Source organism: Pteropus medius, unplaced genomic scaffold, assembly GCF_902729225.1.
Source record: "Pteropus medius unplaced genomic scaffold, Ma_sr-lr_union100, whole genome shotgun sequence".
Classification (NCBI taxonomy): domain Eukaryota; kingdom Metazoa; phylum Chordata; class Mammalia; order Chiroptera; family Pteropodidae; genus Pteropus; species Pteropus medius.
The window spans coordinates 7,175,354-7,200,986 of record NW_024351730.1 but is presented as its reverse complement, the minus strand read 5'-3'; the positions used below and the strand labels follow the sequence as shown (position 1 = coordinate 7,200,986).

Sequence of the window (25,633 nt, the reverse complement as noted above, 5' to 3'; positions counted from 1 at the left end):
TGTGAGATCACAGGTGAGAAATGATCATTTCTCCTTAAATTTAGAGAGTTGTTCTCGGGCTATAAATTCGGGAGAAATAGGTCATCTAAACATCAATGAGAATTTGTGCTTTCATAGTTGCTCTTACAGAAGTCGACTTTTCTGAGCTCATAGGAGACAGTAAACAGAAAAAGAGCAGAGACAGACTTTGGAGATTAAATTGGGGCATTTCCTTGCTCAATGACCTTAAGCAGCTACTTCTTCATTTTTCTTATTAACTTAAAATTTGGATTAGCTCAGAACATTTTTATTACAGATTGTTTTATGAAAACATACAAAGTGTACATATCAAATTTGCGTGAATTTTCTTTGATGTTTGATTTAATAACCTCGGGGTCATATTAAGTAGAGCAATTTCCATTGCATAATTTTAAAATTATAGCTATAAAAGGCATAACACATTAAAAAATTTTCAATTACAGTTGCCATACAATATTATATTAGTTTCAGGTGTACAACATAGTGATTAGACATTTATATAACTTATGAAGTGATCACCCTGACAATTCTAGTATCCTCTGACACTGTATATCCTGTGACTGTTTTTTAATATTAATTAATTAGTTAATTTTTAATTTTTCAATTAGAGTTGACACTCAGTGTTATTTATATTAGTTTCAGGTATACAGCATAGTGGTTAGACTTTTATATAATTTATGAAGTGTTCTCCGATTAGTGTAGTACCCACCTGACAGTATATACAGTTATTATAATATTATTGACTGAATTTCCTATGCTGTACTTTACATCCCCATGACAGTTTTGTAACTGTTAATTTATACTTAATCCCCTCACCGTTTTTACCTACCCTCTCCCAACCCCACTCCAGTCTGGCAGTCAGTACTTTGTTCTCTATATGAGTCTGTTTCTGTTTTATTTGTTCATTTATTTTGTTCTTTAGATTCTACTTATAAGTAAGATCATATTGTATTTTTCTTTCTCTGACTTATTTCACATCACTTATTTCACCCTCTAGGTCCATCCATGTTGTTGCAAGTGGTAAGATTTCATTTTTTTATGGCCGAGTATTATTTTATTGTATATATGTTCCATATCTTCTTTATCCAGTCATCTGTTGATGGGCACTTAGGTTGCTTCCATATCTTGGCTATTGTAAACAATACTGCAATGAACATAAAAGGTATAACACATTGATTAGAGTCTGTGATGGCCCTGGAAAATGTTTTAATGTTGCACTTTAAAAAAAATCATTTTTTTAAGGGACACTTATTTTTTTTTTTGTAACAAGCAAGAACAGAAAAACTTTTGGTTAACTTAGTCGAAGGTTTCTGTTAAGTGATTAAGATTTTATTTTGGTTCCTCTTAAGCATGTTTTTTGCCAGAAGCTCATTTAGGCGACTTCTACAAAGACTTTTTAACTGAAGATTTGGGCAAGGGAGGAGAATTTTATTAAGGGGGTTCAGAGAATAATGAATGAAATAAAAAAATTCTCCTATGAAGCCACTGAAGAAATTAGAATTGAATTTTCTGGGAAGACGAAGATCGAAAAAGGGTAATCTGATAGTCTAGAAATTTGTGAGTTGTACAAATGGAATAAATAGAAAACATTCAATTGAAAATTGAAGGCTGTAAATATTTTAATGGAAAAGAATACTACTTTTTACTACGAATAGTTGAACTATGAAATCTATAGATCTGTGTGTGGCATAGTTAATAGTAATGGGTTTTAAAAGTTAGTGATGGGAGTTCATTGCAGATTCAGTGAGGTTGATGTCTTACAGGTCAGCTTCTACATCTGTCCAAAAGATTTCTCTTGGTGTTTTAGTCTATAGATGAGTAGGTAGAGTATTCATATGATAATTTTGTGGTTGAATTTCTTTCTTTTTTCTTTACCAACATGGAATTTAATAGGAAAATTATTCTAAACCACACATATTCATCAGTATATTAGAAAATGTTGTACAGTGATACTGTTTTCATTTGATTCAATGAATGAAACCTTTATAGAAAACTTCTTGTTAAATTTGTGAATGAAAAATTTTGCTAATTGTTTTCATTAGATCAAGTAGTATGACAATAACAGCTATTCTGGCTAAAAATGTAAAATCAACAAAATGTTGATTAATTTACCTGCAGAGAACATTGCTTCATCAGCAAGAGATTTAGATTTTTGCAGTGAAGGCCAGTTATTCTAGCTGTGTACCATCATATAGCATTTCCAGTAGGTGGTATAGTATAATCTGTGATTACATTAATCAGTATAATGTTTCTGTACTCTTTAAAACTGAAATTTGGGAGAATGTTTAAAAAAACAATTTTTAAAAGTCCATTTTTAAAAATATATAAAATTAGAAAAAGAAAAAAAAATGTAAAATTATAGCATTTCTAAAATAAGAGAAAAGGTTAATTTCTAAAAATTAAAGTATGATCAAACAAGTGTTGATAAATCATCAATTTTCTTTGTTAATTACAGGGATAATTTCAAGTTATTTATATTAATGATTTTTACCAGTCAGACATAAAAGAGATTTGAATAATTATTATCCTTGCAATTGATTATTTGTGAGTAGACTTTATATTTTATATAATCTTGGGGATATTAAAAAATTACTGCATTTTATACATTTTTATAATTATTTTGCTGTTATGAATAAGAACTATGATTATTCTAAATTTATTTAAAAATCATTTCATCCTTGATCTAAAAGGCTGTCAGAACATTTGCATCATTTTAAGAGGCCTTGCAAGATACCGAGAATGATTTTAATAGAAGAGTAGGAATTTGCCCTCATAGATTCCATATCTTGCCATGTGGTTTCTTTCTTCAGTTGAATTATGATGAATTTTTAGGTCACCCCACATTTTAACATTCAAGTATAAGTGTAAAATACATTTTGAAGTCAAATTTAGAGTTTTGATCTTTAGGTTGGTTTATAGTTGGGATCTTTGAAGTAATTTAGCCTAATCTTTGATCCAGTGTGCTAGTCCTTTTTATAGCATTTCTAACAATCTTTGCCTAAAAACTCCAGCAGGATCTTCATTTCTTTATGAAGCAGACTTTTCATTAATAATTAATTATGTAATAATTAAGTTGTTATTCTTTTTGTTGAACTCAAATCTGCCTTTTGCTAAGCACTATCACTTCCTCATTTTCCTTTTCAAATTATGAAGTATAAATTCAGGTATTGAAAATAGTATAATGAATATCACCGAAATTTATTTTCTCTTAATTTTTACTTCATTTGCTTGAGATTATTATTTTCTGTATCAAACAGAGACATCTATGTCAAATATCTTACTACAGTGAAGGTATATTAAATTTGTGGCATTTCTGTTCTTTGTTATTCCAGTAATTCTGTTCGGCAAGGAAGCGAGGTTAATGTGCTATCTGAACACCCATTCAACTTTCTTTTACTTTCTGGACTGAAGTGAAGCAAGGCTCTCATTGGAGTACCTCGTTTGACCTGATATCCTCCCAAGTGCCAGAGCTGGACCACTGTTCTCTTTATTTATGGCACATGGAAGCTTCTAGATCATTACTCTTACTTCAGGTTTAAAGTCTTGCCACTTCAAAGCTTGTGCTCTTTGGCTATTTACAGCCTTTTCTTTGGTGTTGTCAAATACCAACTGACCTCCTCAAGTCACTCTTGTTTATATGATTTTTTTCTTTTAAAAATAAGAAACTAATAGCATTGATCATGTGTACGCCATGATCACATTTACCTAATTTCTCTGACCTTGACTATCTCAAAAGCAGTAAAATAAAAGCAGTATTAAAAATTATTCTTCCCATAGATAGAACATTCTCCAAATGAATCAAGTGAAATGAAAATAAGAGTCCCATGTTAAATAATATATATGGATACAAGATGAAAAACTATTGATGTGCACCTCATTCCAAACCAAGACAAAAACAACAACAAAAAACCATCCCTAAAAATGATTATAACCTATAAAGTCAGAGAAGAATAAACCAAATTTTTTTCAGGGGAACCAAAGACACACGTTTATTTTATCAAAAGTAGAAGTTGAAAATAGAAAGGTTGCATATCAATTAAAGAAGTATTGAAAATTCTAGAGAAATATTGAGAAGCCTTAAAATGACACAGTGCTTTGACAGTGTGGTTACAAGAAGTGAAAACACATATGAAAACATGGTATTAGCTCTTGCTGTATCTGAACAGAAGGTTATTTGCAAGTGAAACAAAACAGAAGACCTAGACATGCAATATTCGTAAAACTGCTTTGTACTCTAGTAGTAGTTGGTTTTGTGATTTGTCCTAGAAGGTAAAGTAAAAAATAGTTTAAATTTCGTTAAATAATAGACCAATGTATGACTGTACTATACTCACTGTCTACAGAAATAATATGCTATTTGTCGCATAAGCTTTATTTGATTTGAGGGAAAAATGATTCCATGACCCAAAGATAAAATAAAATATCAAGAATTATGGCAGAATTGTAGATATCATGTTGTTAGATTCAGAAATATTTGGTGGAGCAGTAAAAAATTCCAGTAAGCCTGAACGATAATTGATTATGAACAAGTGCATATGAATTAATATTTTATTCATATTTACCAGTTTTTTGACTTCAGATATTTGGTTTTAGTCATGGTTTAGTTGGTTGTGCCCATGAGTAAATCGAATATCATTGTATTTCCTAACTCGGCTAAAGGAATTTCAAATTATGAAGTTTAAGTACAAAATTAATATTTTAGAGAGTAGTTAGTCCTTTCTGTTGGGTTGAAGATTCAATTAATTAAATAGGAAAAAAATAGTAAGAAACCAATTATGATTTAAAATGAAGTTAATTTGAGTTTCAGTGCTAGATTTAAAATGTGGCCTATTTAACTATTGAAAAATGCCTAGACGTTTAATGGTAATAAAGACAGGGAATGTACATGTATGAGCCATTATATATGGTAAAAGGATAACTCACTGTGGTCATTGTAACTGTCAAATTATTACAGATAATTTGGTTCAGTAGTTCACAATCCATGAGTTCCTCAGAGTCGTTATAATTGGACTTTGAAGGATATGTATTCCAAACATTTCTGTAGGTGATATAAATATTAGGCCCAGTGGCTATATGAGTTATTTTGCAAATCTATTTATTTTGGTAAATAGAATAAAAACATATTAGATGTATTATTGAATCATTAAGGTATTGTGTATTCAATCACTGGCTAGTAAAAGCATTACTTGTCAATACAAAGAGAAGAAAGGATGGGAGAAAACTATAGATTAAAAGGGATTTAAAAGACATAGTAACAGTTGCCTATATGGATTTTGTTTCGATCTGGATTAGAACAAACTATTTTAAAAAACACTTAATGAGACAGTTGGGGAAATTTGAGCATCGATTGGTGGTGGTTGTTATAAAGAAATTATTATTCACTTATTATAGATATTATAGTGATATTGGCTTATGTTTAAAAAGCACATCTTTGTCTTAGAGTAATACACATAGAATTATCTACAGATGTAGTGGTGTAATGTCTGGAATTTGCTTCAGAATAATCCAGAGTGGTGAGATAGGAGTTAGGGGTGGGAGGATATATAAATGAAACATAAATTGCCATGACTGATAATGGTGGGTTCATTATACTATTCTCAATATTGCATTATTTTGAAATTTTTCATAATAAAAGTTCAGAAAAAATGTAACGCAACATTATTGAAAGAGGATAACTGTAGCACTAAGTGATACTGCTATGTAATATATTCAGAAATAGGACGGATATGAGTAACACACACATGTGCTTCTTATAAATATATCTAATGTGTAAATCTTGTATTTTGTTTTTCTTCAGAGCCGAAGCCATTTATTTGAATCTTGGATAATTAACACCTAAATGCTTAATTCGCAAAACTGCTCAAGAGTCCCACAGTCAGGATTAGATGATCCAGATTGCCATCAAAAAATTACTGTCTTGAGTTCTACGGTAAGATTATAATAAATATTCTAAAGGTTAAGTAATGATTATGATGTCTAAAAAGATTTTTAAATGCTATATTTGAGTGACTAGCTTCTTTATAATTTCTTAATCTTGTGACTATTATACCAGGAGTTCAAATTGTGATAATCAACCAAAGATCTTAGAGATATTGTAATGCAAATGAGGCTTTATAGCATTTCCTCCTTGTAGATTCAGGTAGCAGTGGATGCAGTTTTGTCACAGGAATGCCGTGTTTTCCCTTTGCTGCGTCTCAGGGTGGGGTCTTCCAGTGGCTCATGCTGAAGAGGAATCTGGCTTTCAGACTGTTTATTAGGAATCTATATCTATTAAGAGAGCTGGTGTTGAAGCAGGTTGGACAGAGGAAATTGAACTGCAGGCCCAGCAAAGTCTTGGCCAACCCTACAGGGAAACTTGTAGTTGTGAGTTTCTTTCTTTTCATCAATAGTAAGTTTCTTAGGGATAAAAGTGTATCTTTAATGCCTTTGCATCTTGCACAGGCCATTATAGAAGCCGCTCAGCAAATTTTTATTAAATGAAGGAAATCCGAGAACAATCTTGTGATCTCTTGAGTAACACCTTATCCTTGCCCTTCATTTTCCCAATTGAAAGTGCAGTTTAGAACAGTGGGTTAATAGTGACACAGGTGGTGGTTTTGTATATCATGAACAGATATGAAGGTAACTTGCCCTCTGTAATCAGCATGTGCTATACACCATTATATTTCTAGGCTTCATAGGTAAGGAAGACCTGTAAGGAGGCCTCACCACAAATATAAGTTTTAAAGAACGTGAGATCATATCTGTAAAGAGTTAATAAAAAAACAAACAAACCCTAGAAGACACAGCGATAACTTCTAGGCTATTAAGGCATACGAATTATGGTTCTAACTGGTTGTTTCTTCTGTGTGTGGGGAATAGGCTGATCAGATGTGAATTTTTATCCTTTCATGTTCAAGGGTTAAGAGAGAATCTACTTAGAAGGATTTTTTAAAAATCAACATTATTCTCCTAGTTTAAGGCAAGAGATTTAAACCCTATACTTGACTTCCTTGTTTCTTCCCCTCTTTTCACTGTAGGATTCCTTGAGACAAGATTTGCATTAATAAATCCTCTAAGTTTGCTCTGAACTATAATACTATATTAATGCTTTACATGTAGAGGACTTTCAATTAATATCTTTTAAATAATGAAATAAAGAATAATTGACTTTATAAATAAAGTGGTAGAAAAATGAGGATTAAAAACTTAGTAATTCAGAACCAGAAATTTGTTTTTCCTGTCTATATGGACAGTTTTTCCTATCTATATAGACAATTTTATGCTTCATCTTTTGAAATATGTAAATCATTTTCTTCGTGTTGAGTGTTAGAATGCGATTGTGCTTGTGTTTCACTGAATGAATCTTTTTTTAATTATTAAACTGTTTATCTTCAGAGTTATAAATCTGTTCACTTTCATTTTTCATTTTCTTGCTCACTTACTATCCCCACCAGAGGGCAGGCAAAGGAAGGGAAAAAAGAAGATATTAATTTCAGTTCTCAAAGTCTTATGTAGGCACCTTCTACTGGGATATTTTGTCATGCTTTTGAATTACATTAAGGCAATAAGATCAGCCACATTTGCTATTTTAAAATATTTAGTGGAATTCTCAGTCATTTGGAATCGAATTATATAATGTCGATTACTGGGTTTATTGAACTAAATATTTATACTATAAATCTCTATTCTTAGATCCATATATTTTACATTATCACTTATTTTTTGGTAATTCACGCCAAGGTTTTCTTTCCATTGCTACTATTGGTAATTGCAATTGCTTGTAATGAGGACTGTTTTTTAAAAGTACATCGGAATGTTTAGTATACAGTAATAAAGTTTTAAATTACTCCTTTCATGTCCTTTCATACATGTTCCTGAGGTCTGTTAGTGAATTTTTAGAATGATAAGAATTATCTTTTTGAATACAAGTTACTGTTTCACACTGCAGCTGTATGTTTATTTAAAAGGATCATACACTTCAGACCAAAGGAAATTTGTCTTAATATTATCCCAATGTAAGTTTTCAAAGTCCAGATGTTAAACTGGATGAGTGCTAAACATTTTATAGTCTCAATATTGCTGTTAACACCCATTGTAGTTGTACAAATATATGTATACATGAAGTGCCGTTTTATGGTCGATAGCTATTTGGTTTGTTATCAGTATGAACAGCATATGTTCAAAAAATCAGCTTCCAAACAGCTGGCACTTGACCTGCCGATGTTTAGCACCACCTAAACTCACATGACGTTTCTTTGCTCTTTGACATAGATAGTGTACCTTATCTTCTCATCAAGGAAATTGGTACAAGCGCCTTTCAGTGTGCTTGTAGGTCTATTAATGGGAAGAACCTTAAAATGGATTTTTTAAAGAGAGTTGTTCCTCCCATTCTTTTGGGAGATGTGGTTTTGGATACTAGAGATAGTTTTCAGGAAAGTTCCCCCAAATTACTGAAGATGAGATGTCTTAGTTTGCTTTCATCAGAGAAAACTGTAGATGAAGAAGATGGAACCAATTTCTGTTGTAGTAATTATGACAACCACCAACTAGGTAAAGTAAAACATATTATTTTCAGTTCTTTAAAAAGTATTTTATGAGTGTAAAATTATTTTTACAAGTATGAATTCTAGTAAGCATAAATCTTTATTTTAAAAGTTAAGTTTAAATATTAAAAATGTTAATACACTAGATATATAGTTGGTCTAAATTTTTTTAATATCCAAATTTTTGCTTCGCATTTAGATGGAGAAATATTGATGCTATAAATCAAGATAAAGTAATTAATAAAGTTAACAGTCTGGTGATCTATGTAAAAAATATTAAGTGTATATTTATTGAAAAAATGTTATTGTTATAACCTGTAAGATATGTAAATAAAAAGTAAGATACTGGGCTTGTTCTGTATGATTATGAATTTTTTATTTTTGAAAATAACTGCTCATATAAATTATTGTAATATTTAGTAGAAACAAGTGTTTCTGTAAACTCTCTGTAAGTTTGATATATATTCTTATAGCTGTTTTCTATGCACTTTTTAATGTGCACATAGACATTTTTATTTGTAGAATTTAAAAATGAGGTTTACTATCCAAACTGTTCTGATACGTGCCTTTTCATTTTATACATCATAAACATCTTTCTGCCTCATTTAAAATGCACTACATTGTGCAGATATAATAATTTATTCCCTTATCAATGAACATTTAGAATGACTTTAATTTTTAGCTATTAAAAATAATTATGTATTAAATATCTACTTATATGTCACATTATATCTTTGTATGATTACTTCTTAATATAAATTTCTGTGTGCATTTTAAATTTTGATAAAAAATGCCAAGTTACCTTTAAATTCTTTTTCTATTTAAGGCAGTATATGAGTGTCCTTATTTGTCTCTGTAACACTATTTCTTGTTAGTTTAAAAAACAGGGTTATATTGATGAGAAACAAAACTTTCTGTTTTAAAAAAATATCAGTTATATAAAAGAAAGGAGAAGGAGCTTTTAAGTTCTAAAAAGAAATATATATTGATATCTACAGTGAACTGGTATTAGTTTTTTTTTTTTTAATACCATTCATTTCCTGGAGTGGATGAAGTTGACGTGGTGCCACTGAGGACTTGGTGCCTCTTAATTTCAGTTAACATCTGTAAATCCTTCAGCACCTAGTTTTGTGTTCAACGGTGCATATATGATAAATGAAAAATATGAATATATTAATATGTAGTTATTTAAAATATTAAAAATTTATTTTTCCTTTAACTTTCAGTCTTGAATTATTTAGTCATTTATTGTAAGTACCATAGCCTATGTGTTTGGACTTGGTGTTTAAATATAATATGCTATGCCCATTTGTTTAATATGGCTCCTTTAAAAAAAAAATCTTACACATTTTTTGACTATAGCATACATGTTATAAAATGTAATAATTAGATTTTGTAATTTATGTTAATTTTCACATAAGCACTTAATTTAATGATTAAGAATTTTCCAGGGGGTGGCTCCATAGTGTAGTGGGTAGCATGTCTGCTTTACACGCAGAAAGTCCTGGGTTCACACCCCAGGTGGAACCGAGTACCATACCCCGGGGCGCTAGGCCCCAGGTGCACGCTGTGAGCATGTGGGAGGAGACGCCACGCCTTCAGAGATCCAGTTCTTAAGGGGAAATGGCTGCATCCATAGGTCAGGGGTGGAAGTGGTGGGGGCGGATTAAAGAGGGAGAAAAAAAAGAATTTTCCATTGTATATATATATATATATATATATATATATATATATATATATATTTTTTACCAGTCATAGTCAAATTAGAACCATGGAGCACTGAAGAATCTGTTGTCTGAAATTTCTAAGGCTACAGTTTTTTTGTGGAATAACTCTTGCCCAATTTCTTTCCAAAAATAAAATTCAACTTTAGGGAATAATTATTAATATTAATTTATAGGACTTCTTTGGCAATTTCTATATAGTTTCTGGTTCTTAAATTCCAGTTTACTGATTCAGTTTTCTTGAACCTCAAGATTTGATGCTAAAGTTTTATTGTATGTAAGAATAATACCCACATGGTTTGCAGCAGCCTAAACATAGGTTACTTGCAACTCAGCATGAATGAACTTTACTTCCTGTTTACTGGTGGTTCTGGAAGAGAGATAATGCAGTTACAGCCAAAAGTTTTACAAATATGACTAGATACAGTTCTTTTAAAGGGTGTTATAGTTTTGTTCATTTACTGAAAGGAGAAATCAAGAGTATGAAGAAATGTCATCAGCAATGCAAATAACTAGTCTTTTAGAAAAAACTGACCTGTAATTTCATAGTTTTGTATTTGGATTAGTTGTTTCCAGCTTCTTTAATTGTTAATTCAAAATTTAAAAAGTTATTTCAAGGGGATGTTAGGCTTGTAACATGGAGTAATAATTGTACTTTTGTGAGAGGATCATCAGAGAATAAGTTAGTTTGCAATATATAGAAATTTGCCTGCTGCTTTTAACTCCAGAGGTATTCATACATGCTTATGGTTTCTTTAACAAAAATATGGGTGGAATTTTGAGGTATTTGCAGGGGTTGATATTTTGAAGAACATTTTTCTTTGCTTTTGATAATTTTTTTTTAAATTTCCCTAAATATTAGGTAAGCTAGTATTTTAAAATTTGTATAGAAATTCTCAGACAACCCACTGGATTTATCAGAATTCCTCTATTTCTCTGTAAAATACATTAACAAATGCCTGTAGAACATTACACTGTTCAAATCCCCTGCTACTAACTATTTCTGCTCCCAACAGCTTGAGTTGTGGGCTTACCAAGAGTTGGTTGTGTTTTACACCAAACCCATTTATGCTAATTATAATTGTAATCGTGATCGTGTAATTTAATTAGGTATTACATAATTTAGGAAAATATGAGCCTGAAAAAATTTTTTTGGTGTAAACAAATTTGAATGTTTTGGTCAAACTCCATACAAGTGAAATGCTAAAAAAATTTGCTTTTGAATTGCATATAGGCCAGAGAAGTATACATGATTGGAAGGATTTTACCCTCAGATACCTTCAACTTCTCCCTCTACTTTGAAGAAATTGAAACCGGAAATTATAGATGATATACATGGATTGAATTTTAGGCAAGAAAGACAATGGTGTAATCAGCAAATTCACCTTAAGAGACAGATATTTGGCACTATATCAAAAGGCTAGGGAATAAACATGGATTTTATATTTAAGTTAAAATAAAACCTTCAGTGGACATATTGATCTCCCCTACTCCCGATTTCTACTTTATTGAAGTTTTTTGATTACATGATTACCTAACAGTTGTAATTTATAATAAATGGACTCTGCTGTTTATAGTTATATAATGTGCAATTTTATTTAAGAAATAAGTCATTTATTTGCTATTCCTACTTCCTTAATAAAAAGGAATCAAAAAGTTCATGGATTTGTTATATAATCTTATTCATAAGATGCTTAAATATTCTTATTTTGTGTGTGTGTAGAGCCCTAATCATGTGATCAAAGACTGATTCCACTGATAAATATTAGCAGAATTGACACAAATAGTATCTATCTAAAGGCATAAAAGTTGATGGGGAGAAAATGCCCTTCACTGATTCAGAATATACTTCAGTGTTGTCTGACCATTGGAAAACAATGAATGTTAGGCATAGTCATGAGTCAGAGCCTAAGAATCAGGCAGTGTATTTCCACAGGCTTCTGCTGTGACAGCTGCAAAGTCCTTGTATCTCCAGGACTGGGTTTTTATTCTGATGGACTCAACCTCAATTTTGTTTTTACTTTATGTGGAGTCAGTATATTTGGAGTAAATATATTTGTTTTTAAAATTTACTAGGAACAGAGATAATGATACATTTAACAGAATGAAGTATATATGAACATTACAGATGAAAAAAGTTTTTGAGCACCCTCTGTATTCTGGGCACTATTTTCTTGTTTTGTTTTAACAATAACTAAAATAGTATTGTTTGCCTACCTTTTTAGTGTACACCTGTTCCTTTTAGTCCCTCAAATAGCATGTAAGTTGAGCATGGACTTTGCTCTGTCCACTGATGTGATGGGGCTTGGAACATAATAATTGCTAAATAAATATTGGTTGAATGAGCAAATGTTATCTGTCTTGAAAACCCAGTGAGAGAGGTTGTTATACAAAGTTTTTAAAGTTCAGAGAGGCTTAACCAAATTATTTGCGTTTTTTGGCTACTGAGTGGTATAGTCATGCCATTGTTTAAAGTCAGGCATTTACTCTTTCTGCTTCATCTTACTGCAGTGTTGATATTTTTGAATCTTTCTGTATAAACATTTTTTTAAAAAAGGCTATTATATCTACCAAAGTTGATATTTTCATTAAAGAATATATACTTTTCAGAGTGCTTTCATTTTAATTAAGAGCTGTTTTCATAAGAAAAACTTTGATTTCAGCATTATTCTTTGAGACTCTGTCACTTTAATGAGTAGTTGATAATTATTTTTATAACACTCTGTTTAGATTAGCTGATTAAGGGAGTAGCTGTTTCACATGACTTTTACAAAAACAGTTAAGAAATTCACATTGAGATACCATTTTCATTTCATTACAAAGTGTTAATGACTGCATGACATATAAACATTTAAATAGTATGCTGGTATACCTCTCCTGAGGTATTCAGGACTGCACACTAGCAGGAACAACCAAAATGTGGCACTTATTATAAAATTACAAATGCCTTTTGGTTGAGCTTTAAAGGCTGCTATGTACATTTGACTAGTAAAGAAAGGGGAGTGTTCTTACTAACTAGATTTCCTTAATAAGTGATCTTTTCAGTTTTATTTTTGCAGAACCACTGCATCTTCAGAATAGCTCATTTTTGTTTAGATAGAAGAATAGCATGGCAGGCCTGTTACTTTGTTCTGGATAGAGGAATAGCATGGCAGGCCTGTTACTTTTTAGAAGGGAATAATATGGGTAAAGAGTGATTTAAGTGTTCATCAAATACTGGATTGTTAATAGAGAGTTGAGAGAAAGTCTTGGGAGAACATTGAGATGAGGTTTTCTTCTGACACTTCAAATGCCTATAGTGATAACAGACTGAAGGAGGTAGAGAATCATTTAGAATGCAAATGTGATAAAAAGGTCTTTGGGCAGGGCAGTGTCCTGGAAGAACCCGAGCTCTAAATATAATCAGTTTGCTATGGAATTTCTGGCCTGACCCAAATGATATCTTATATTCACTTTGTGTGAAGAAGTTCAGGAATTTTTCTTGCTTATACAAATGGGATTTGGAAACGTTGAGCTTAATAGTTTCATGAAATCAAGTTTCCTTATTTAAGAGGGCCTTTGGAATACTTTTCAGGCTGTCCTCATCGGACCATGTAGAAGAAGCCTTTTTGGGTTGTTGTATTCATGCCTTCTCTGAATCTGTAAGAATTCTCATGGGAGAGGAGAGACATTGGGAAGACTCACAGGTGTGATGGGAGGCATTGAAGTATTGAGAAAGAAGTGGTTGGGGCTTTGATCCAGACTCAGCTGAACTCTACCAGTGACTGACTGTGTGTCCTTGAACAAGCTGCTTAATCTTTCTGGGTCAGTTAACCTCACCTAACAGCTTGAATGATATGTTCTTTATAGCATTGTTTTCAAGGTAATAAAAAATGGCAGCAAAATTGGTACATAGTTCAATACTTGGTGGCTATTATTATATACAAAAACTTTGGATTTTTGTCTTGGAGGTAGATGAATTAAATTTAACTAGAATTTATTCTTGGAGCATTCCATCATAGAAAATATTCTTGGAATTTGGATCTGGATCTTTTATTGTGCATAATTCCAAAAAATTTTAGCATGTGATTTATAGCTATGTGGCAGTTCATGGGGGCTTAAGTTGCACCACCTTTTCCTGTGCTTCTTTCTTGGTCCACGGTGTGTGCTCTCCCAAATAATTACTGCCAAATGTTTGTGTGATTTAGAAGTTACTGTAACAGTATTGCTTCAGTAGTTTCTCTTGGCTATTTTTAAAGTTAGTCTAACACTTCTTAAGAAGGATCATTTTAGGCTGTTTCCTCAAGTTACATGGATATATATTTTTAAAAATTGGGACATTTAAGTATCGCTAGAGTTAGGGTAGAGATCTTCACTACTTTGGCTTTTAAAAAGGACTTGCAGAAGGCTTAGTTGAAATAAAGATGCATCTTTCTCTTTTTAAGAGGTGTGGAATAGTTTCCTCTCTATCCCACTTACTCTGCTTTTTCCTAATCACAGAACTGATATTTATCTAGTACATACTGATATGATGATACTGATTAGGAAAATATTACAATATCAGTTGATATCTAGTTTCTGCTCCATGTCCTCCCCAAGGGCTCCTGCTACTTGAGTCCTCCTGCCCTACCCTAGGACCCTGTTGAACCATCCCAGCTTTCATCAACTAAAGGATGAGTCCTAGGCACACCAGGACTCACCTCCACTTTGACCTTGTTTTAATTGTTCAGTTACCATACCTTTCTGGTGGCTATTTTCGATGACCAGTCCTGTTTATTCTCACTTAAGGAGCAAAGAACGGAGGCATTATATCTAAAATAAAATAATTGAAACAAATGGAGTAAGAAAAATACATAACTAAATAAATATTAGGCAAAACATACTGAAATAATAAAGGTGTAAAAAGATGAATAAGATGATAAAATAGTATATATCAGAATATGCTGAAGAAAATAATAGAGGTGAGATTAAAAAACACAATAAAATGGGTTAAGATGACTAAAGCTAAATATAAGCTTAAAATGTAACCGAAGGAATATACTAGAAAGATTAAACAAAAATAAAGTGTGCTATTAAAGAAATTCAAGAATCAGCATACAGTCTAAGGGTTAACTCCACCTGCCTACAAGTAGTGTGGCCTTTGGGTTGAGGCAACTGTGGGTATAAGCTTCCAGTCCTGGTGACTTCCTGAACCTGGAACTCTGTAGGGGGAGAAGAAGTCTCTGTGTGTTCTTGGGGTTGAACAGTTTCTCTCAGCCCCAACTTCAGCTCATTATTCTCTGTGTTAGGACTCTAGCTCATTAGCCACTAGCTTCTGTTGTTACATTTGACATATAAAAGTATTGTATCTTTCACCAGATAGTAAGTTCTTTGTGAACTGAGTTGATCTTATTTATGTGGGTATTCCCAGAGCTTAGCCCAATGGTAGGTACTTAGTGACCCATTAGTAAATGTTTGTTGGTTGTTAGTGTTCCCTATCCTTTGGTTTTTGTCCTTTATACTGCAGAGTAAGTTTTTACTTGTTACGGAGAACTGCTGTCAGTTGCCCTATTTAGCCCACTGACTTTTCTTTCAGAGTCATCTAGCACATTGCCCAGTGGGCAGTGGATCCCGAGGCAAAACCAGCCTTCCATTAGTTTCAAATGAAAAAAGAAAAAGGAAAAAAAACCCAAAAACTCTCCATGTTGAGCAAATGTTGATCTAGAACAGAGGTTAGCAAACTTTTTCTGTAAAGGGCCAGATAGTAAACATTTTAGGCTTTGTAAGCCACAAGTCTTTGTCACAGCTATTCAGCTCTGCCTTCATAGAGCAAAAGGAACATAGATGATATGTGAATGACTGTATATGGCCATGTTCCAGTATAACTTTATTTACAAAGATAGGTGATTAACCAGATTTGGCCTGCGGTCCAAAGTGTTCCAACCGCTAAGCTAGAATACGGAAAATTGCTAACATCTGAGAGTTCCATGCAGGTAACTTACCTGGGAAATAGAGGGTGGAAGCTTTGAAGAAAGGTCCAAGATTATACTTATTTGTGTTTTCTATAACCCTTGGAATAGTGTTTTATCCATTGTAGACGTTCAATAAGTATTTATTGATTTGACTTGGAATCCAACTGTATCACTTATCCTATACTCCCTGGGCTTCTGCCGTCTCATCAAAATTTAAGGGATTATGCTATGTGATCTTTAATGTCTCTCCAGTTAAAAAAATCTGTGATTCTATGACAGTTTGTAAAAGGCCAGATGGTTTTCTTCATTAAAGATAAAAATTGTTGGCTTATCACATTTTCTGTATGCCTTCAGGAGAGTTCTGAATTGGTTGCTTTTATCAATCATTCTGTTCGTAGACTTTTCCACACTGGAACTCAGTGTGTCCACTAGGCTATACTTGTACCTTCCACTGGTCTCTATTACCCTATCCAGCCAATTTATTAAGCCTAGTCATTATTTTGTTTAAAAGGGTAAATTAGCTCTAAAGGTAACTTAGACAATCTCAGGTGATTCTTTGTACAAAAATGGCGATCTAGAGAGGATCAGCTATTTGTCTTTTAGAATTACATTTTTCTAAATTCTATATCAGCAAAGCAAACATTCCATCATTGATTTTTTTCCATTTAAACTGTTAAAGAAAAACAATAATCCAAAATAATCCTAAGTATTAGGATTATTAAGGTATTAGTAAATTTTTACCACCTTACCTAAATTCTAACTTCTTTTTTTACTTGAACTTTTGATAGGTTTTTCTTTTTTTTTTTTTAAGAGTGACTTATTTAAGATTAAATAAACCGATCTCTTACATTGTTCTCAAGAAGCAGCATAAACCGATAGGTATTTCTAGACTACATCATGGAGAAACTTTAAGAAACTCTAATAAGTTCTTATACGTAACACAGAAAATTTCTCTATTATTTCTCAGGCTTCTAAAAGTTTCCTAGTCTCTATTTTTAAATAAGTATAGATGTGTGCTAAAAATATCATAATACTTTTATATTAAAAAGTAAAATATTTTTATAGTAGTATAATTTAAAGTAGCTCTTCTTAAACTTAATGTCCTTAAGAATGACCTAGGGGCTCTTATAAAAAAAAGTAGGTTCTGATTTACTAGGTTTAGAGTAGAGCTTTAAAGAATATTAAGATTAGGTTCTTTCAAATTACTTTTAACATAGTACATTATGATTGTACTTACCCATCCATAAACATTTTTTGCGTTTTGAGCTGGCCCACTAATTCTACTGGACAACCTCTTCATCTTTTCTTAACACTATTGGTCCTCTCCTTCCTAAGTGTAATTTTGGTCTTTACATTTAGTTGTGGTTTGACACTTCCTTTTCTTTTCTCGGTTAGACTCTTCCTCTTATATTTTATTACAGCCTTGCTGAGTTACCCCTTTGTTAAAAAAGTGTTTTAAGAATGATAGCAAAGATGGCTCTAACAATAACCTCTAGTTGATTGAAAACTTACTATGCTACTGATATGGTTGGAAAAATTCAGAAAGGCAAGCGTTGGCAGGAAATAGTGAGCCTTTACTTTGCGGTGGGTGCTTCACACATAAGATAACAAGAGGTCTCCGGAGACCCTAGACAGTTGATGGTTTATATCTCTGTTCTGGCATGTTAATAGTGCCTGTTTTCATGTTCAAAAAAGTCCTGCTTTGGACAATACATTTTAACGTTATGCTGTTCATGGTTCATAGAATTTTACCTATTCTTTCCTGGTAGGATTGACCAGTTGTAATACATATACCCCTTTCTTCCCAGTACATCTGTATAATGTGTATTAACAATGAAAGTACCTTAGTATTAACAATCTGTTTTTTTTTTTTTCAGGAAATGAACAAACATTGTGTCTGTTATAAAAATACAAATCCAATAAATAGTAGCCTTTTTAATAGAAAAATTTTAATCTGGATTTTTATTAACAATATTTTCAAAAATTATTTCACAATTAAAAATAATTTGTTGCCTAGATTTCTTAGGATCTCAAGAATCAATTTTAAATATATTTAGAAACAGCAGATTTTTTTTTTTCCATTCAAGAGATAATCTCAGCACTGGGCCAAATGACAGCAAATTGGTATGGTTTGTGAGGGCAAGGAAGAAAGTATGATTACAGGGTCTAGACTGCTTCATTTTAAGCAGAGGAAGCAGATTTCTTTTGGTTTTATGTGTGAAATATATAAAAAGAACTTAAACCAAAGACTAGGAACAATTAGGCTATTAATAAATACCCTGTGTCAGGAAGATAACCTCATTGTACCTTACGGCATGCATAAGTAATAGAATTGCAGCATAGGTAACGACTCCCAAAACATAGAGCTTAGTTAAAATGCTTCTTTACTGGTTTTATGTTGCTAATTTGTGAATATATTGGTGCAATGGTCCAATCTGTGACATTCATATAAAACATATCTTTATTAGAATTGCTTTTATAGCTATAACCATTAATCCAGAAACTTGATTTAGACTTCTAAAATAAGCAGTTAATTTGGACATGACCCGAAACCTTTCTATCCAGAAACCTAGATGGAATTCTGGTCCAAATGTTTCAGGAGCAGATTCTCCTCATTACTAATTTATTTTGTTTGCCCTTTCATAGTGCTTTATTTGAATTATTGTCTTTTTGTTGTTTTTGTTGTTTTATATTTCTTCAGTTTAGTCGAATTCATTAATTCGTGGTTATTGTTGGCTGGCAAGTACTTGAAAATAATGAATTCAATTTTTCTCCCTCATTAATGGAGAAGACGACTAGAGAGCTTATGGGATTGGTTGTTTTCCCCTGTGTCCTCCTAGTTTTAGTCCTGACATCCCTTTTTTACTTTAGATCTATACAGCGAGAACTCTTCTTGATGTGACCTACACCTGGCTTATTTCACATTTAGTACCACCATCCGCACAGTCACCTAAGCCTAGGGGTCACTTGAGTATTTCAGCTTTACTTTTTTTTACCCAGTCTTATTTTTAGTCATTATCTCTTACCGTATCAATTTAAATAGCCCATTGACTTCTTTTGTGTTCTCAAGTTCATTTGCCACCTAATTAATCAAGTAGTCTGTCTGACCTTGTCCCTGCTCACAACTTTTCTACAGCATTCGATAATCAACTCCAGTATTTCTTGGAGCCTCATGGGTATTTTGGGAGTTCTTTGTGGATCTCCTCAGGTGAGTGGAAGAAGCAAGTGGATAAGACTGGTGCTGTAATGCTGGTCAGCTATAGTTACTTTGATTTTAATCTATTTTCCCTTTTGAGGTTAAGCGTAAATATTTATTCTTCAGAAGAAGATCCACTGCTGAACGGATTTCAAATTCGATATTCCCTCAGAGTGGGCATCCCTGATCAACTTAACTCAGTAGGGCCTCGTCCAGTTTTCTCTGTCACTATACCCCGCTTTATTGCCTTCACAGCACTTAATCACAATTTGTAACTTTATATTTGCATGTATGTATGTGGGAACACACACACCCACACCTACATACACACCCTTTATCTCCACCATTGGATCCTAACCTTCCCAAGGGCACAAAGATCTGTTTTAGTCACTGAATTATCCTTTAGCACCTGGCCTGGTGCTTCAACACAATGTTTACATCATTCATATTTAATGTAATTAGTGACATGATTGGTTTAAATCTATGGTGCTTTTGTTTCCTATTTGTCCCATCTGTTGTATTTTCTTTTTTTTCCATCTTTCCTTACCTTCTTTTGGATTAATGGTACATATATTTTTAAAAATATTTTAACTTATTCTACTATTGTCATATTATCTTTTCTATTTTTTAAACTAGTTGCTCTAGGGTTTACAAAATGAATTTCAACTTATCCCAGTTTCTTTTCAAATAAGAATATAACATTTTATGCATAATGTAAGAATCTGAAATCTTTTATTTATCCCCTCCATCCTTTGTGCTACTGTAGTCAGATGTTTTATTTCGACATATGTGATAAATCTGACGGTATGTTGTTAACCACTTTTGCTTTAAGCAGTCAACTAACAAAGATAATTTAAAATGAGAAAGAAAATGTCTTTTTACCTGCAAATGAGCCTTTTCTGGCATTCTTCCATCATTTGGTATAGATTCAAGTTTTCATCTTATATAATTTTCTTTCTTCCTGAAGAAATTTCTTTAACATTTTTTTATATGCAAATCTGTTGCAGGCAAATTCTTTCAGCTTTTGTCTTTCTTGCAGAAGTTTTTGCTTGTATCTTGACAATATGTTTTCACTGAATATAGAATTATAGGTCACCAGTATTATGCTTTAAGTTTTTCAGTGATGTCATTCCCACTTCTGCTTTGTATAGGTTCGGATGAAACATCTGTGTTCATTTTTACCTTTGTTCCTCTGTATGTAATGTATCATTTCCTTTGACTGCTTTTAAGATTTTCATTTTGTCATTGGTTTTCAGAAGTTTGATCATGGTATGCCTTGGCATACATTTTTTGGTATATGTATTTATTCTTGCTTAAGGTTTGATGAGAGTTTTGGATGTGTAAATTTATAGTCTATCAATTTAAAAAATGTTTTGATCATTATTTCTTCAAATAGTATTTTCCATTCACTCCTCTGAGATTTCAGTTACATACATATTAGACGATTTGATGTTTCAAAGGTCGCCAAGGCTTGGTGTATTATTTTCATTGTTTTGTTGTCTGTGCTTGACTTTGAAGAGTTGCTGTTTCCATTTCTCCAAGTTTACTAATCTTTTCTTCAATGGAAGCTCATCTTCTCTTGGTCCCACTCAGTGAATTTATTATTTTTAGATATTGTATATTTTATCTCTCAAAATTCTGAGTCTATTTTTAAAATCTTCCATTCTCTTCTCATTGTGTTTATTTCCTTTAAGTTCTTCAGCCTTTTTTAAATAGCTTTCAAAGAGCCCTAATGCTAATTCCATCATATCTTGTCATTTCTAGATTTGCTCTATTGATTAATTTTATGGGTCACATTTTCCTATTTCTTGATAAATCTAATAATTTTTAATTGGATGCTAGACATTTTAAATGTGACATTGTAGAAAGCTGGATTTTGTTACATACTTTTAAAGAGTTATCTTTGTTCTGGAAGGCAGTTACTTGCAGATAGCTTAATCCTTTGAGACTTGTTTTGGATCTTTTGAAGCTATGTTAAGGAGGATTTAAAGTAGTCATTAACCCATTAGTAAAGCATGACCCTTCTGGAGTATCCACCCAGTGCCCTGGGTATTCAACTGTATTAGTTTCTCAGATTTTTCTTGTTTTTGATGACTTTGATAGTATTGAGCAGTACTGGTTAGGTATTTCTTATACTGTTCAATTTGGGTTTATCTGATTTTTTTTTTTTCATTGTTAGACTGGGGTTATGGGTTTTGGGAGGAGGAGCACAGAGATAACATGTCACTTTCATGACATATGAAGAATGTGTGCTCTTGACTTATCACTGAGGATGTTAACCTTGATCTCCTGGCTGAGGTGTAGTGTTTGTCAGATTTCTCCACAATAAAATTACTCTTCCCCCTGCTTTCTTTATCTCACTCTTCAAAAGGAAGTCACAAAGTGTAGGTCATAGTTTTAAGGATCAGGAAGTTATGTTCCTCCTTCTTGAGGGTGAAGTACCTACATAAATTATTTGGAATTCTTCTAAGTATGTGTCAGGGGACCCCAAAGACCATCCTCACACTTAATAATCTGTTAGAAGGACTCAGAGGACACAGCATATAGTTGTACTCAAAGCTATGTATGATTAAGTACAGCAAAAAGATACTAAGCAAAATCAGCAAAGTGAAAAGGCGTGTGGGGCAAAATCTAGGGGAAAGCTGGCACAAGCTTTCAGAGTCTCCCAGCGGCATCACAGAAGAGGCAGTTGATTGCCCAGCAGTGAGCTGTGGCTCCATGGGTGAATGTTACCAATCGGAGGAACTCCTTAGAGACTCAGTGCCCAGGATTTTTACTGGGGCTAATCGTATAGGTACTCCTTCCCTCACACATACCCAGATTTTAGAATCCTTGGAGGAAAGCAGATGTTCAGCATAAACTATATTGTTTGTTCCAACAGTTTAGGCATAGTGAGCCACTCTTATTAGTTCTGGAAACAATGGAGCTGTCTTAAAATCTAAGTTCTTAGATGCTAGCCAAGGGCCAGTCTCTTAAGCAGGACTTTCAAAGGATACCAGTCGGGCATGCTAGGTTAACTCTGTTTTCTACAATGTGAGATTTCTCTCTTCTTACTTACTTATTTATTTAATCATTAATTTATAGTAGTATAGGTTCTTGGATATTTATTTTATTGTTTGGGTTATATTTCAAAACTACCTTGTTTATTTTGTTGCTTTTTTATGGCCCTGGCTCCTACTTTCTGGCTCTACGAGAAGTCTAGCTTTATCTTCTGTGTTCCGTGTTCAGGCCTAGACGCAGCCATTTTCCGAGGAGACTTGCTTTCTTTCTGTAATGGAGTTTAAAAATGTTTTTAAAAATTTATTGTAGAAAATTTGAGGAATAGAGAGAGTAAATAGAAGTAAGTACATTAACAAGTAAATGTTAGCTGGTATAATTATTGTTAATGTTTTGTTGCATTATTTAATGAGATTTCAAAACAAAATATGAAGTGATTTTTACAACCCTTTTCTTTCTTTTTTTTGTATTTCATGTGTTGTGTTAATTACCTAATAGACCTGAGGGCATCTTTTCTTCCATTTCTAAAACCTTTCAATCTCTTTTCTAAACTCCAGAGAAATTGAGGACTTGGAAGAGTCTGAAATCTGTGGGGGCTATTGAAGGCTCTAGGAGCGATAAGATGTTTGACATTTTGTATGGAAAAACTTGCCAAGTTTCTCTTTTTTCTATATTATGGTTGTTCTGGATACCAGTTCAATCATTTCTGAGATATTTAAAAAGGTGTTAATATGAGGAGTAATCCATATATTTGCTCTCCTAAGAATGTTAATAATTAAAGACTTATTTCCTTTGAGTAGTTAGAACATTAAATTCCAGTGACTTGTACTGTGTGATATTTTTAGTTAAATCTAAACTTTGTTTTATGTTGAGGAGCAATATGTTTGGATCCTATATCTAAAGGGCAATTTTTTTTTTTAAGGATTTACTGAGAATTTTTCCTGGTATACATTCTTTTAAAGTATTAGAATGTACCTCTGTCTACCATCTACTTAGAAACGTAAAGGAAATAACTATTCCATAAATCCTTAAAATGCCAGTGAAAGGGTATAGAATTAAATGGAAATTGATTAAAAGAAGGAGAGAAACCTACTTTCTAACTCCTTGAGGGCAAGAGAGCTGCCGCAATCATCTTTTGTGTACCAAGTGCTTTACAGTATCTGGCCCATGCTAAGAGGAGCTCAAGAAAGGCTGATAATACTGAAATCGTGACTGTCTTAAAAATATCTAAATCTTATTTAAAAAGCGATCTTTAATATATAATAATCTAAAAGGTAAAGAGGGGTATAGTTGAAGGAAATTATCCAAAGTAGATTTTTCTACTTTGCCAAAGATATGGCTGGCATTAAGCAATAATTTCTGCGCCTGTCTTTTTATGGTGATGAGACCAAAAATTTATATGTACAACTTGGAGAATTCTGAATTTATTGGAAGAACAAAGTAGAAGGCTGACATTTTGACTGTTCTTTTGACAAACTTGAAATAAGCTTTGAGCTATGTGTTTATTTCTGTGATTGATCTATAGGTTAAGGATAGAGAACTCATTTGAAAAATACTAGGAGTATTATTTGTGTAATTTAAAAATATAACTAGTAATCGAGGGATTGAAAAAGCATTCAAAGTATAGTGAGTGAGACTCGTCCCGGTCTTCTAAAAAGGATTTTGTTGGGCGTGTATGTAGTTCTTCTGGTTAGTACTTTAGCGATTTGGGTGATGAAAGTTTAGTAAGGGTTTAAAAGTCCGGTAAGGGTTAGAAAGGAACTACTTTTCCATTAACCGTTTGTTAAGGTTGTGATTAATAGTTGGAATAGTACCATTACTTATTCTTTACATTTCAGAATAAAGTTCAGAGCCTAGGCTCTGCCACATGAGCCCATTGAATTATTTTCCGTATAAATGTAGAGCACCATTTTCACACACCCTTTATCTACAAGGAAGTCTTAGTGAATGTAAAATGGAATTTGCAAAATAAGCCCTGAAATTAATTTTATACCTCTGTATCACAAAGAAACTTGGTTTGCTTTGGCTGTATACACATTGTAACAGACTGGTTAGATATAATAGAAACTTTTAAGTTCTGACTTATTTTTTTAGATCTATGTAAATGAAACTCAAGCAGAAAAAAAATCCCTTTTTTTAAGCTTGCAAGGCTGTCATCTATTATTTAAGCTACCCCCCCCCACCAAAAAATAGTTATCCTACTCTGACATTCTGTATAACAGTTTTGCTTGTTATAGTTGATAAAGGTTTACTAGGAATGAACCTTGATTACTTTGGTGAGACATTATGGCCAAATAGTATTAAGGTGTTTTAAAGATTTGCGTGAGGCTAATAGGCTTATTAGCTCAATAAGGGTAGCAAAAATATGGGAAAATATCTGGGCATATGCCTCCTAACTTGTCTGCTTGCTGACATGATTCATTTGAGTCTTGGCATTTAATGGTGTGGTTTTTATGGGTCTAGATCAACTTATTCCCCTAATCTGTTAACAGCTGTTTGATGAAAAGAGGATTGTATGTCAAATCACTTTGGAGAATACTTTAATTAAAAAGAAAAATTATATTGGTTTGTGTGCAACTCAGAGCCTTTGTTTGTTGACCTACAATGCTGTTATATAAGAATGGGATGCAGTAGGTAGTGTTTTTGAACCGTGGAATGCCCTTTATATCATGTAAACAGCTTGAGGCATTTGAGATCCACTAGACCTGGCAAAGCCCTGCTCTTACCTGATCCTGGGATATCTCTGGTCAAGATATGCCCAAACAATGGTGTTCTGGTATTGGGGTTCTGTGTGATTAGCTTTTGAAGCCCTGGTTTGAATTTAAAGTTTTGGGTCTGTTCAGAAGTAGGACTGTTTCAGACTTATTCCAGATTTCTTGGACTATTATGAAGAAATACAAGCTTTAAATACACTCCCAACAATACACTTATTGCTGAATATGTCTTAATGAATATGATTATCTTTTTCCTTTAGTGTATGATACTTGTGCATGGAAGACTGTTCTTTTACCTTTTAATACGGTGCCTAGCCATTTGGCTATGAATAAATTTATTCAGTTATGATTTTGGTCAATGAATTTACTTATTTTTGTGGTTTTTACAATACAGTAGTATACACAGATCAATAGTATACATGGATCAACACAATTGTGCGCCACATATGGAAAAACACATGCCTATACACCTTCAAAGTCACAGTAAACTAATTATGAAGTCAAGATATTTTTCTTCCGCTGTTCACAT

General features: G+C 32.7%; 1 protein-coding gene across 13 annotated transcripts in view; it reads left to right on the top strand.

Annotated features, from left to right (window-relative positions):
* The window catches only part of FRYL (FRY like transcription coactivator), a 271,172-nt gene that overhangs the window by 88,485 nt on the left and 157,054 nt on the right, over positions 1–25,633 (top strand). For all 13 annotated transcript variants that reach the window (XM_039845152.1, XM_039845167.1, XM_039845153.1 and 10 more), the window contains one exon: positions 5,816–5,947. The gene's annotated coding sequence lies outside the window, so the exon portion shown is untranslated. The remainder of the gene's footprint in view (positions 1–5,815; positions 5,948–25,633) is intronic.